Consider the following 15,302-nt stretch of genomic DNA (forward strand, 5'->3'; position numbering starts at 1 on the left):
GACGGCCTAGCTATATTAAAATAAGACCGCACGTCAAATCTCAACCCAATCAGAGAAATTTTTATATACACTTTTGAAAACAAGATTTAAACATTGCCGCGGGCGCGTGCATGTGTGGTCGGGCTCAGAACGGACAACGACGAGAACCGGCAACTAACAACGGATGCAAGTTTAAAAACTGGCGGCAACGGAGATACCGATGCAATGCAGATGATGCGAATGATGCGATGATGATGCGACAAATGAAAAAAAACAACCGACGAAAACGGAATAAAGGGGGGAATCTTTTGGAACGTCGGTCTCGGGCTGTCACATCATCTCACCAAAATAAAAGGTGGGCAGATGTCTTGAGATGTCGTACTGTATTCTGAATTTCTTGAGATGCTGCAGATGGTTCATGCTCTTTTAATTATTTCCTGTATTTGAGGATCCAAACAACTTTGCCTACTGTTTACACCAGGTCAAATGGTCTAGAGTGAATGAAATTTTGTGTGGAGTTACTTGGTAGTTGGTGATGATATTCCTTGGCAATGGCGCCAGAAATTCTTCCTGATAATTGTAATCTGCGTTGGGATTTCCTTGAAGAGGATGGGATTATCGCAAACACAATGTGGATAAGTATCCCTCAGTTATGAAACCAAGGTTTATCGAATCAATAGGAATATCAACCACAACCGTCTTGAGCGACTGCACACAAAAGAACAAAAAACTTGCACCCAACCCGGATAAGAGGGTTATCAATCCTCTTGTCTTGTTATGTGCAAGCAAGTGAGGTGTGTAGATAATTGTAGATAGCAAGATAAAATAAAAACAAGTAAATGGCAACAAGGTATTGAAGGTTTTATCAATATTGTGTGAATAGACCCGTGGGCCATAGCTTTTCCTAATGTCATCTCTCATAAAAAATAGCATACGGTGGGTAAATATATTACTGTTGGAAAATTGAAAAAAAAAGTGGACACTTGTGTGATATTCATGGCAATGATCATGTGTATACATGCATCACGTCCATGAACAAATAGGCCGACTCCTGCCTACACCTATTACTATTACTTCACTTATCGACCGCTATCCAGCATGCATTTAGAGTATTAAGTAAAATAGAGTAATGCATGAAGAATAATGACATGATGTAGACAAAGTAAACTCAAATAATATGAATAAACCCCATAGTTTTATCGTTAGTAGCAGCAACACAAAGACGCATCTTGTCTCCTTCTGTCAATGGGATATAGAAATTCACCAGGTTGAACCTACCACAACGCACCTCTCTCACCGCGAGAGGCCTGACCGTGCCTCTCGAAAATGGAAAAAGTTTTGCTTTCGTGAGAGGCATAGTTTTGCCTTCGTGAGAGACACGTCCGTGAGCGGCACGTCCGTGCTTCTCAGAAAGGGAAAACATTTTTTTCGTGAGAGGCACGGCTTTGCTTGCGAGAGGTACGGTTTTGTTGTCTTTAGTGCCTCTCGAATAGGAAAAAAACACGGAAAAATGCATTTTCGTTTTTTCTATCGCGAGAGGCATGATTTTTTTGGTCCCTCTTTTCGTGAAAAAAAGTTCGTCAAAACCTATCAACATGGGATCTAATTTTAAAAATCTCGACGCAAGAAAACCAACGATGAAAACGGTTCAAGATTTGAACACATGGTTTAGGAGATAAACCGTTTTGAAATTACAAATGTACGAAGAAAGGGAAAACTCTCACGTTGCGATAAACGACACGCATGCAGTGCGTCACTTGTCGTAACCTCGATAGGTGAGAGTGATCATTAAAAGGTGTATTCCTCAATTACTGATTTCCACAGCTCTCCCAAACTTTCCGCTGGCCAACCCGTTTAGTAAAAGGGTCGAGCCTAGGCTAACACGGCACGACCCCTATAGTATACGTGCCGTGCTGGGCCGTGCCATCCAATTCATGATGGCATGTTCATGGGAGCATCGACTCTTTGTTTCCAAAACATTGTGGACCCGCCGACTCTTGAGGCCCTCGCCATTAGAGAAGCCCTCGCATTGATAGGATGATCTATATGTGAGACGTATTTAAATGGCATCGGATTACAAAGTGGTGACACAAGATATAACGAAGGAGAATTCGGCAAGCTACGGAGCGATCATACATGAGATAGCTGATCACACTTCAGCCTTTGATTTTTGTATTTTTAGTCATGAGTTTAGGAGCTCAAATTATAAAGCTTACAACTTAACGAAGCATGGTTTATCTTTCGGTGGCGGTGGTCCTGTTTGGTTAGGACATCTCGAAAATCTTTTATCCATCCATGTAAACATAATGAAGCTTTGTGACGTTGTCTAAAAAAACCAGTTTAGAATTGGATCGGGCCGTATGCGCTTAGAGCCCCGCGCGACGCGTGGCAGGCGCGGACGCGGCCGATTAGGGTCCGTGATGGAAAGCAACCCCATAAACTCAACTCCTGATCTCTCTGATAAACCAGATCGAGAGAAAAGAGAATATCTGGAGAACAGATCGAGCGAGATAACCCGAGAGCAAGAAGAGGGCGAGCATGGTGGACGTCGTGACGGGGGCCATGGCCTCCCTGCTCCCCAAGCTGGAGAAGCTCCTCGAGCACAAGCTGCACAGGACCGTCAAGGAAGACGCGGAGCAGCTTCTGAGGGAGCTGACGAGCCTGCACGCTGCCCTGGGCAGCGGCCCCGACCCGCGCTGGGCCGACGACTGCAGGGAGCTGTCCTACCACGCCGACGACATCGTCGACGCCTACCTGGCGGCCAGTGAGCCCGCCGCCTGCCGGGACGGCTGCCTAGGGTTCCTGGACAACTTGCTGGGCCCTCGCCGTTGGTTCGCCAACGCCCTCAAAGACGTCAAGAGCCTGGCCCTGCATCTGTCCGACAGGTACAGTAGCACCGATAAAGATAAGCTCGTTCCAGCCACCGCACCCACCGGGCCATCGCCGCATCTGCGGAAAGAGGCGGAGGAGCCGCTCGTCGGCATGGAGCGCGGGAGGGATACTCTAATCAAGAGCCTTGCAGGCGGACAAGAGATGAAGATAGTCTCCATTGTGGGTTCTGGGGGATTGGGGAAGACGGCTCTTGCGAATCTCGTGTTCCGTCAGCTCAGGCCACAATTCGGTTCGTGTGCTTTTGTTTCAGTCTCCTCCATGCCTGATATGGAGGGGATTTTTGACCAGATGCTTCGTCAGCTTAATGTGGAGAAAAATTACAATCAAGAAGCAAAGGATGCAGTTAGGGATTTCCTTCAGAGCGAAAGGTACCTATTTAATTGTCATGTGCTTCTCCTCTGGTTCATATAGTTCTCTGACATCGAGATCAATTAACCGTGGAGATTACACTGTACCCATTTTTTGTACTTTCACACTCTTTCACTTCATTGCCCATCACAATCACATTGCATGATTGATTTACTAGCGTTTAAGCAGACTTCATGACTACCTCAATAACATTGTCGCTGTTCTGGCTTTTGTGCGCAAACTTCGGTAGGTACCTGATCATAGTTGATGATTTATGGAGGAAAGAAGATTGGCATATTCTATCCCGCAGCTTGCCCGTTAACGCTTTTGGTAGCAGAGTAATTGTTACAACTCGAGTTAATGACATAGCAAAGATATGTTGTTCTGGCCAAGATGAGTTGATATGTGAAATTAAGCATCTTGATCACCTGAACTCCAAATCATTATTTCTACGGAGATGCTTTGGCTCTGAGGCCAGCTGCCCTGATGCACTTGCAAGAGAAGTTGGTGAGATCTTGGCAATATGCAGTGGCATTCCTTCAGTAATTATAACCATTGCTGAGTTGCTCAATAGCAAAGTAGCCACAAGGAAACCATGTCAGGATGTGGTGCACGCTTTCTGTTCTGCTTGGAAAGAGATGGCAAGCTCTTTACACTCTGCACGGGAGCGTATTCCTGGTTTGGAGGACTTGATAAAGGTTCTATCACTCAGCTACGAGAACCTTCCCAGCACTCTGAAGACCTGCTTGCTGTGCATAGCTACAAGTACAACCGTCAAGTACCGAAAGTTTAAAAGGGGCGAAACAATTAGGAAATGGATTGCCGAAGGATTTATCTCTGAAGTTGGGTGGCGCAGCAGTGAGGAAGTGGCGAACGAATGCTTTGATGACCTCGTCGGCAGCAAAGTGATTCAGCCTGTGTAACGCCCATCCTTTTATGGGAAGGGGATGTATGAGGTCAACTGCATGATGCTCTACGTTCTTAGACTGATAGCACGAGAAGAGAACTTGGTCACCTTTCTGTCCGACATGGACATTTCAGAGACACCTGCAACGAGGCCTGTCTTTCTTTCTATCCGATGCTGTGGCTCAAACGGTTTAAATGGCACAGAAAGGTTGGATATGTCGCATGTTCGTTCCATAACCATGATCCGCTGTGACAAGGTGTTTACGTTTAAGCATTTGGGGTATCTGCGAGTGTTGAATGTGGAGGACTGTGATGGTTTGGACGATACTGATGTACACCACATATGCGGAATGATCCTGCTGAAGCACCTGAGTCTGAAAGAGACACCACAAGTCACTAGGCTTCCTCCACAAATCGGGAACCTACGACATCTTGAGACTCTAGAGATTGGGCTGACCCAAATCAGTGTTCTCCCACCACAGATAGGGAAGCTGCAAAATCTGGAGACACTGGATGTAAGGCTGACAGGAGTGAAAGAGCTGCCCAAGGAGCTCGTCATGCTTCTCAAACTAGCCAATCTGCATTTTGGCCAAACTGGGGTGAGGCTACCTGCCGGAAGTGATTGCTTCAAGTCAGTCAAGATGCTGGGCACCATTGATTCGAGGGAATGCTCAGCAAGCACCCTGGAGGAGATTAGAGAGATGACTGGATTGACTAAGGCTGAACTCATGTTGTACGGTGAGCCTGCTGACACGCCAAAAAATGACAGTCTACTGTCTTGCATGGGCAAGTGCACTAGTCTGCGGTCCCTAATAGTTCATGGTGATTTCATTGCGAGCAACGACCTTCCTGCGTCTCCCAACTTTCCTCTACTTGAAAAGCTAACGGTGACCGCAAGATTTGTTAAAATTCCCGGGTGGATCGCACATCTCAGCTGTCTTAAGAAGCTAGAAATCAGGCTCTTTGAACAAGGACTAAACGATCTCAAGATACTTGGAGGTCTGCCCAGCCTCACTAGCCTTGCATGCCAGCTGTTTGGCGACCCACGAAAACAAGTCGCAATAACTTCAGGTTTCGCCAGACTTGAGTTTTTCGCTTTCGACTGCTCTGCGCCGTGGGTAAAGTTTGATCAGGGAGCCATGCCAAGCCTGAGACACATCGAGCTGACACACTATTCTGGCCCAGCTTGTAAAACTCCAGCAGGTATCATATACCTTGAGAGCCTCCAGAAGGTCACCCTCATCTACTCTTCACACTGTTCAAGTTGTGCTGGTGTCACCGAGACAGTTGCTGTCTTGAGGAAGGAAGCTGCCAGCCATGCTAATCGGATTGTTCTTTCTGTTAATGGCGACGATGAGATTTTCCCGTCCATCTCAAGTGTTGATGGAAAGATTACTACAACCAGAACCTAAGTGTACCACGGTTCATTATTGTTGTTGCTCTTGACAGTCAAGCATATATTTATATTGGTACCTATAACAAAGCTGAAAAAATGATAAATATATGACGACGTAAACAATAATCTGGGAGAAATTATTTGTAGGTTAAGAGCAAAGGTCAGTTGGCTTTTCAAGAATGAGAAGACTATTAGGTGACAATTCAGTTAATTCATCCATTTGAGTATATTAATGAATAATGTCTACCCTCATTAGGCCAAGTTTCACAAAGAGAAGAAGAAGAACAACAACAACAACTTTCACCTAGTTAGCATAGTTGAACTTTGGACTATTCAGCCATATTGGCTCTTAATAATTTGTACTGTGATTTGCTAGTAGTTAGGATAAACTGTCATTTGTTTTCTAGCTAGAAAAAGATAATGTTGTGTGTGTGGTAAGGTCACCACTATTGAGAAGTAGTGGTCACACCTTTAGTCGGTTGCAACCAAACAAAGTGTTATTTGTCTAACATCAACGATGCAGGCAACCAAACAACGTGCTAACTCATTGCTCCCCTTATGCAAGGAGCCTAATGCAGACAACCAAATTACATGGAGATGTTGGTTTTTAGGCTGCATTAGCTCAGGCAAACCCAACTGGAACAATTATGCAAAATGCCCTCAAACAGAGATGTGAACCAAACACGCCCTAAAAGGCTGGAAGCTTCAACTTCTACCATGGCCATGAACATGCATGCACACGAGGAGTGTATCTCATGTTGGTTACCGTAACAAAAAAAATATTGAACTTGCTTCATAGATGTAACATGATGGGACCAAATTACTATTTTGAACTTTTTTATGGTACCTCGTTATTTGGTTCATAGATATAACCAGAGACAACTATGTGTTATATGCCTTATCCAACGCTTGTGACTAAAAAAAATATGAGCACCAATATAAACTCATAAGTCTAGAAGATATATTCATTAGCATCATCTACAAATGTTTGTACACAGAATAGTAATTCTTCTTGTCAAGATTTCCAACTACCATAAATAGCAATTCACTTGCATTTATATAGGTCTTATATGAAAGAGCATCGCTATAATTATAATCTGAAAACAATTATTTTTCCGTTCAAACTTTCATCCAACTTCCAAAATTTTGATGCCATCAGTCATTGATGAAAACAACTTTAAGCATACCCAATACTAACCTTTTCAATGTCCTGAGATAACTTTTGAGAAGTTAGGTGACTATCTTTGATGATCCTTCGTATACGATAACATATCGACTATATCAACCGTATAAACTTAACTCCTACATGGCTACAAACATCAAAAGATATATATAAATTTAAATTTGCAAAAATGCCTTTAACATGAAGGTTGGCATCAATTCTAGGTATTGGTATCCCAATTGAATTGGTAGAAAGCTATAAACGTGCAAATAATCTCTACTATTAAAGGAGGATCTGCCGTCGTCGTGATGGTTCAACCTCATACTCCACCCCTCTTTCGCACGCACGCAGTAAAAAGGAAATCAGGAAAGCTGCGATCGAACCCTCACTGCTCGATAAAAAGGAAAAAAAAGACAGAAAAGGAAGGAAACAAGCCCACGACCGCACGTCTCATCTCCTACTAACCCCAATCCCGCGTTTCTCTCGCGACAGAAATCACGCCGCCGGCCTTCTCCTTCATCGCTCAACTTGGCAAAGGCGATGAGCACCTACCGACCCCTGCTCCCCGTCCACCCTCTATCCAAGACGGCTTCCACGTCGAAGGGGGAACTCGGCAACCCCACAACAGCGCGCTCACCGAGGCCCATGGCCCAGCTCCACTTGCTCTCTCATCGAAGCCATCGGTGGGAACCAAGACTGGTGATCCACGAGACGTGCATACAACGGCTCGGCTATACGACCATCATCCCTACTCTGCTCGGATCCTTTCGTCGATCTGGTCGTGCTTCCCGGCTGACATCACCATGTCGGAGTCGCGCTCCTCTACCCTACGATGTCGTACTGGATGGGTGCTCCCCGCCCCCAACGCACAAGATACATGGGCAATCCCGTCGGATCTGGTAGTCCCCAACCCCACAAGTCAATGGTGGCCACGATGGAAGATCGGCTGCTCATGGCGGCAACCAACTCTGTCCTCGGTCGTCGCTGAGGATGGGGAGGCAAACACATGTCCAGGTGGGAAGCTGGTACATGGGTTCCTGGAGGGAGAAGCAGGCCGTCAAGTGCTGTGGCGAGGGTGGAGGGGCAGATCGGAGTCAGCCGGTTGACGTTCGTCAAGGCCATGGTAACCTCTAAAGTACCTTAGTCTGTAGCTTCTACTGCAAGCACGCTTCCCTCCTTATTCCTTCTCTCCAATTTCTAGAGCTGTGGCACGTCTTTAGGAGCACATAGCCACATCACATCACGTCGATGAACATTTGGCCGTCCATCGTTTGACTCATGTTCGTAGTTTACTGTACATCTCCACAAGGTACAACACGGGCAATTCACCTTGTGTCGCTTATTGAATCCTGAAGCAATTAACTTATAGCTCACCTCGTGTCACTTATTGAATCCTGAAGCAATTAACTTATAGCTTAATTACCTGCAGACTACAGTTCTTTATTGGGAACGAAGGATTGGTCTATTTTTCTTCCACTGTGTTTGGATTTCTAGGAAGTCTTTTGCCTACTATGCAGCACATGAGGTTATTTTTTCCTTATCTGTTGTAGTATCAAATAAAAAGGCTTATGTTTCATGGCTCCATCAAACTGAAACCAATCTTAGGAATACAACAATTCTTGCTCTGTTGTATGTGTTTCCAACCATTCATATTGAAGGTATATGTACAGAGGTTGGGCTCATTAAACAACACACTATGAGCCATAACATAGCTTCAACCATGAACTGCGTTAATCAACGCCCTGTCTTCAAAAAAAATCATTTTGTATTCTTTGTGAGCAGTCTATCATGGATTCGGTTCAGTTGGAGGGTCTTCTATGGCTCCAACGTAAGAAATAATATACATCTAGCCATCCAAGATCGAGCATTCAACAAAAGCCTAAGATTTGCTTGGCTACTTCTTTTTTGATTTACTTGGGCAGTTAATAACTGCTTTTCGTAGCTAGAGCTATACTATATCATGATATATGAACTGAGGAAGAAATTGCAATAGAAAGTCATGATATATGACAGTTTCAAGGTGACTAAAAAATAACCGTATGTGGGTTGCTGAATTTTATTTTGAACCGTCCATGATATTAGACACAAGATGTTGGCTGGAAATATCACATGCTATTATTAGTCATCTTTAGGGATGGAGGTTAGGCATTGTCACCGGGTGTGGGGGGGGGGGGGTGCAGCAGACCATTTCTGAAATTAGCAGCAACTAGAGGTACTTGGTTATTCTGAATGCACACAAGTTTCATTGTTTGTCAATTTTATCCACGAGTTTCATATATTTATAGGCAATTATTTTCAATACTATGATAGTCACTCTTGTTGTCTATTATCCTGTTTGATTATCTTGCACTACAGAATTGTTGTGCGATCAAATTTATAAGTGTATTCATTGTTTCTCGTCTTAACATGTAGATGGAACAATGATCGCACATATTACCGTAAGCTATATTCTCTTCATATTTATGTATATTATTGTTGGGACAGAAAAGAAAATCTCTACTAATAAAGGAGGATCTGCGGTCGTCGTGATGGTTCAACCACGCTCGATCCCCTCTCTAGCGCTAACCTTCCACCGATTTTTCCGATTTTTTTCAACCCTCCATAAACCAGCCGATAAACCAAGCAATTAATATCTACTAAATCAATCGGTTCCCCACCTCGGACGGTCAACAGCTGAAAAGATATCCCACCTTGTCGTACCCAACCCCCGAAAAAAACGCAGAAAAAAATCCCACCTTCGAGGCCACTGAAAAACTGGAACGACCCGCACGCCCTCCACTTTCCCCCGTCGGTCTCCATCCCCAGATCTCTCTCCCCGAACAGAACCTCCCCACCCCTCCCTCGCGACCACCCCGCCGCCTCCTTCATCGAAGGATGCCCTCTCTCCCGAGACTCGGCGCCGCCTCCTTGTCCGTCGGAGCGCAGCCGAGCATCAGATTAAGGTACTACGACAAGACATGCCCGGAGCAGAAGGGATCGTGTTCAGGAAGACGACGAGGATCGCCAGGCCGTTGCCGGACCAGGCTACGTCCCTGCTCCGACTGCACTACCACGACTGCTTCGTGCAGGCTTGCGATGTGTCCATGTTGCTCGACTCCACGGACGGCAGCCCCGCGGAGAAGGATGCCATGCCCAACCAGAGCCCCCGCGGCATGGACGTCGTCGCGCAGTCAAGGACAAGCTCGAGAAAGTATGCCCGGCCACTGTCTCCTGCGCCGATCTCCTCGCGCTCATGTCACGAGATGCCGTCGTTCTGGTGCTACATCACAACTACTCTGCTTATTGTTTTATCACGTACTGTACTACCAACTTGTCTTTCTGTATCTAAAAGTATGAATCTAATCGGTCGACCCCAGAGCAAAGGCATGTGCTGGCTGGTGGCGCTCGGCCGAAGGGACGGCCGGACGTCCAGGGCCGGAAACTGCGGCAGGTTGCCGCTCCTCTACGGAAACATCACAGTCATGATCAAGGTGTTCGCGGCCAAGGGCCTCGATGTGAAGGACCTCGTCATGCTCTCCGCCGCGCACACGTTTGGGAAGGAGCACTGCTCGTCCTTTGCCGACCTCCTTGAGCTCTACAATGGCAGCATCTGCAGCACTGACACGACCCTGGACGAAAGGTACACCGACAGGCTGAGAATGCGCTGCCGCGGTCCCCGCAACATCAGCACGACAGCGGAGTTGGACGCCTATCGGGAGGTGGCCAGGAGGCACGGGCTGCTCATGTCGGATACCGGGCTCATGGATCATCCCTTCAGATTTTAGGAATAACACATGTTCTTCTGCCCCGGCGGTCAGGCTAGCCGGTCGTGTCCTACTCGTTCGTCAGGTTCAGGTACTCAATAGTTCATCTGAGAAATAATTGGTTGGTCAACAATGTTTCATTGATCTAAGCAACCTTGAGCTATCCTAATCCCCGACCAGACTATTTACAGGTGATGGAAAACTTCTCTTCTTTGATGCGGTGTCGGACTGGAGATAGAACTTGTCTATTTCTAGCCACCTTTCCTTTTTTATACAGAGTTATTTTTTATATTGGATTTTGATTTTAAGAAAGCAAAAAAAAGGCAATATCAATGGCAAGCACACGAAATACTACTACCTTATTTACTCGTGCTTCTCTTACCGAAATCCATCGTGTACATGGACCAATTCAAGCATTTGTCAAGTGTTTTATTTTTCTTCTCTTACGATTTCAAGCATCAATATGCAGGTTCTGTCTTCATCTATTTAATCGCCATTTGCCACTCCAGAAAACTCTACAGTTTCTCACGTTCTATTTGTGCTTCTCCTCATGGTGTCCTTCCAGTAAATTAATACGCAAGAGGAGGCAGTAGAACTGTACAAGTGACCTCCTCGTCTAGGTTCCTTAAGTACAGTAACTCTGGCAAGACACCCTGCTCGGGAGGCAACGACTTGGAGTCCAGCAGCGACCACAAGCTGCAGACACACCAATTGACCTTCGAGGAGCTGGAGGAGGCCATCGGTGACTTTGGTGACCAGCGACCGCTTCGGCACCATGTACAAAGGTAGATAACTGGCACGCTCTTGCTATTTCCTTCGAGTTTGACATAGATCAACTTGCTGAGGGCATAGGCATTTGATGTGGTATTTAGGGCAACTATGATACTAGCTTAATTAATAATTAGGCACTACCTATTGCTTAAATTCTATTTCCTTTCAGCTGATGTAAGATGTTGGCTATTTTCTTCCATGAAGCTACTCTTGAACTTGATATAATCTGCAGTCGTAATTGAAGACCTAAAGAACTACATTAATTGTGCTATCTACCAAGTATTGTTATTTTTCTACATTGATTTCATTGGCTGGTTTTCTTTATCATGCTTGTTAGCTTTTCATGCCATGTTGCATGCTAAATATTAAATGTGGCATGGAAGCAAAAGGGCATTTGTTGTTATTTGTTAATGGTAATACTGAACAGAGCATGGTTCTGTTGTGGAAAAACATCCCTTACCTATAGAATTAACTTGGCTGTTGAGCCCTAAAGGATGGACGTGTATTTGGACCAGTAAAATGTCACGTGTTGTATTTGTTCTCTTTTCTTTATCAAACTAGACAGTCACTATCTAACAGAAAGAAAAGGAACAGTAATACACATACACTGTTTTTACTAAAAAGAACAATTTATGCTTTACCCTAATTTCTACCTTTTGTTCAGGCCTTGCAGAGCCTTTACCTTTGTAGCGAATAATGATCATCGAGCTCTTAGAGCAAAGTATATGCTATGATTGCTATGCATTATTTAGCTAGGGTTAAGGTTTCAGAAAAAAAAAACATTTTCTTGACGGTGAACCTGGTCGTACATGATGCAATTTCTTTATGCAGCGGAATTATTTGTCCTCATAGAGGGAATTATGGTCTTTGGGCTTAACATAGTTACTTATTTTGTAATTCTACATATTGAAATGTGAGCTTGTAGATGCTTGAGCATGGGACACAGCTTGGATTTCTCTATAAGGGTGGCACACACCATCTTGAGGTGAGCACACACATTTACCAGCACTCTTATCTTCACCGTTGGACCAATTCTGATACATGCCAATAGTAGAGAAATATGTGATCATGAGAGAATTCTCATACATGAAACCATCTATCTAGCTAGCAATTGTGTGAATGTAATACAGTAACCTGAAGATGTGTTCTCGCTTTTTGCTTCAATCATATTTTGTGTCTTCTTCCAATAGCAGCCATCTATAGATACGAGTGTCATTTAAACGTGATACGTGAAGTCAAAGCCGATGTTTTATTTTGTTACCATTAGTCTGAATTTTTTATCACATATCTCGTCAACCTAGCTAATAGATCATACATTAAGGGATGCCTCTTCAACAATATGTTATTCAAAATACCATCTTTCTCTGAAAAGTTTTACTGGCATCAAAATATTTCATTTGTGATCTGCGATCCTTTTCCTAATCGGACCAAATTATGTCAACATGTTGTACAATCTTCCTTTCCCTGCCTTGATTGTTCATAAAACATTTGTATGTTCCTAATTGGTATATTATGATGGCGGTAGTTCATCCTTCCAGTTTTAGAAAAAAATCCTCTCAATTTACAAGTTTATGTGATAAACACAATGTTAACTTTATTTACACGTGATTTTGGAGGTGGACTGTACCGTTGAGAGTGTGAGCCTACGGGGATAGTGGAGCGCAACCTGTTATAGCTAAAAGGTGAAGCCTGGGAGGTGGTGTTCCTGCTCATCGTCGCCAAATGTCAATGGTATGCCGATGTATTTCGTCATTTCGCGTAACCCTCACCTCATTTACTATATATCTTCATTATATATAGGTGTTGCTAATCTTTGTCAAGTAATATCCACGATGCCAAGAAATTCTTGAAGTTTGATTAGCGAACCAAATAAAGTGAACCCATAAAAGATAAGCAGGAGGAAGTAGGATGTGCACACGGTGATAGGAAGGGAATATCTAAGAAGTTATGATGATAGAGATTTCGGGTGGAGATGGATGCAGGTGAGAGGTATGGAAACGAGATAAAGATGTGTGTGGCAGGAAATAACACACCTTGATTTAAACTGGTGTGTGTGCATGCATTGTGAAATAAAATACCATTTAATTATAAATTTTGTTTTTTTGAATCAGTTAGAGAGTTTGTTCTGTTGAACTAAATGGCCGGTAACACAAATAGAAGAACAACAATAGTATACATACACTGTTGAATTATCTTTGACGTTGTATCGGTGTTGGGTTGTAGTCCATAAGAAGCACTGGCCTAAATTATCCAATTCCATGCTATAACTTCACCGAGTGATGGTTTCACATTATATTTTATGTCCCGAGGCAACGCACGGGCGTTCAACTAGCGCATGCGTGGATTTTGCCCTGGGCATGGTGCTACTACGTGGAGCCATGAAGTCAAGTTCTCGCAAAAAGTTGCAAATGAACTGTCAAGTGGCAGACAAACTCTGAAATAGACCCTCCTGCGAGGCTTTAGAATTTATATGAATTTAGAAATAGAAAATCTTTCTGGTGCTGTGCTGGCTTGTTGGACACCCACGTGAATCCATCACTTGATTTTTAAATCCATGTTCTACAACTCAAAGGTAGCCTCTGTGGTAGTTCCTAGGTGGACATTCTCAGAGTCACCCTCCTTGAACAATCCTGTCCCATTTAATGGCTATAATCTTGTTCCATTTAATGGCTATGTGTTTTATGTAGGAGTCAGCCTTTTTCGTAATATGCCTTTTCTCTCACGTGAATAAAAAACTTGCACCACTTTTCTTAACTAGCACAATATATAGATAAGTATGGTGAAGGTGCATTATGCACCATTTAACAAAATTTTATTCAGTTCACTTCTTTTTAGTCATTCACTTGTTTTTATGTGTAAGCTTCTAACAGTGTTTGAGGGTTTTGGCTGTAATTTTCTATGGATATTTCCTAATTTTGACAAAGATGCATTATGTGATTATTATGTGCTCTCTGGATGTTTATAGAACACACATTGGACGTGTTGCAGGGGACGATTTTTGTTAACTATGTATTTGTTTTAGTTTGATTATCTTAACCATACATCATATTTATTTTTATTTTTATTTATGTTTCCTCGATCACATAAGAGTTGCCTTGTAACAGTTGCGCTACATGCATCTTTTCATTATTTATAATATGAATTTTTTAGTGCACTATCACTCTTTGTGTATTAAAAGGTAACTAACAATGCTAGGGTAGGGATGGAGAGAAGACTACTAAAAAAATACTTAAAGAATGTTCAACAGACAAATGCCAAAACAGGAAACTGCAAGAATGTTTTAAATCAATAAAAAAATCTGTAGAAATACACATTTAAAAAAAGGATCAGACGGTGGTGAAAATGAAGATAAATCGACGGAGGGATGAGGAGGAATGTTTTCTTTAAAGGAGTACATGATTATGGAGACAACTATTGCTGAGTAGTAGGCGCATTTGAGAGAATCATGACATCATGTTCGACAAACATTTCTTAATGGGAGCAATTGTTTTCTAACTATATTTTGTTATACCGTGGCAACGCACGGGCATTAAACTAGTTAGTGATAAAGGTGTAATAGCACCTGGGTGCCTAGGCACCCCATATGAATAGTAAAAAAATAGAAATAAAGTTTAAAAAATCTAAAACTTTGCAACATATAAGATGGTCAAACTTTCTAGGTTCTTACAAGTTTTCATGCCAAAATATCATGTAAAGAAAGGTGTACAACAAGTTTCAGATTTCAGTGCTAAAAGTGCTCAAAATTTGAAGTACCAAAATGTTTTTCCTGTGTAGAGCTCCTCAAAAATTTTTTGGCATGAAAACTTGCAAGCACCTAGAAAATTTGATCATCTTTGATCTTGCAATGTTTCAGATTTTTTGATTTTTTATTTGTTTTGATGTTACTGTTCATAGAGGGTGCCTAGGCACCTGGGTGCTGAAAATCCACTCTCGTAATTAATACCAAAAGAGTTAAGAGAATGCAAACCAATAAGAATTATATGCAAGGGGGAGCCCAAATTTGAGGCATCCAACAACACGCAATACACAACACATCGCATGAAGGAGAACTAAGGAGAAACAGAGAAGGACTTGATGTTCTCCTGAGGGCACATACGGGTGGAGA

At 43.2% G+C, this 15,302-nt stretch overlaps 2 pseudogenes; both read left to right on the top strand.

Annotated features, from left to right (window-relative positions):
- Window positions 1-2,404: 2,404 nt before the first annotated feature.
- Window positions 2,405-5,647, top strand: LOC123452320 (annotated as a pseudogene).
- A 3,910-nt stretch (window positions 5,648-9,557) lies between these two features.
- On the top strand, window positions 9,558-10,447 carry LOC123397161 (annotated as a pseudogene).
- Window positions 10,448-15,302: the final 4,855 nt, after the last annotated feature.

Source organism: Hordeum vulgare, chromosome 5H (genome assembly GCF_904849725.1).
Source record: "Hordeum vulgare subsp. vulgare chromosome 5H, MorexV3_pseudomolecules_assembly, whole genome shotgun sequence".
In the NCBI taxonomy this organism is placed as follows: domain Eukaryota; kingdom Viridiplantae; phylum Streptophyta; class Magnoliopsida; order Poales; family Poaceae; genus Hordeum; species Hordeum vulgare.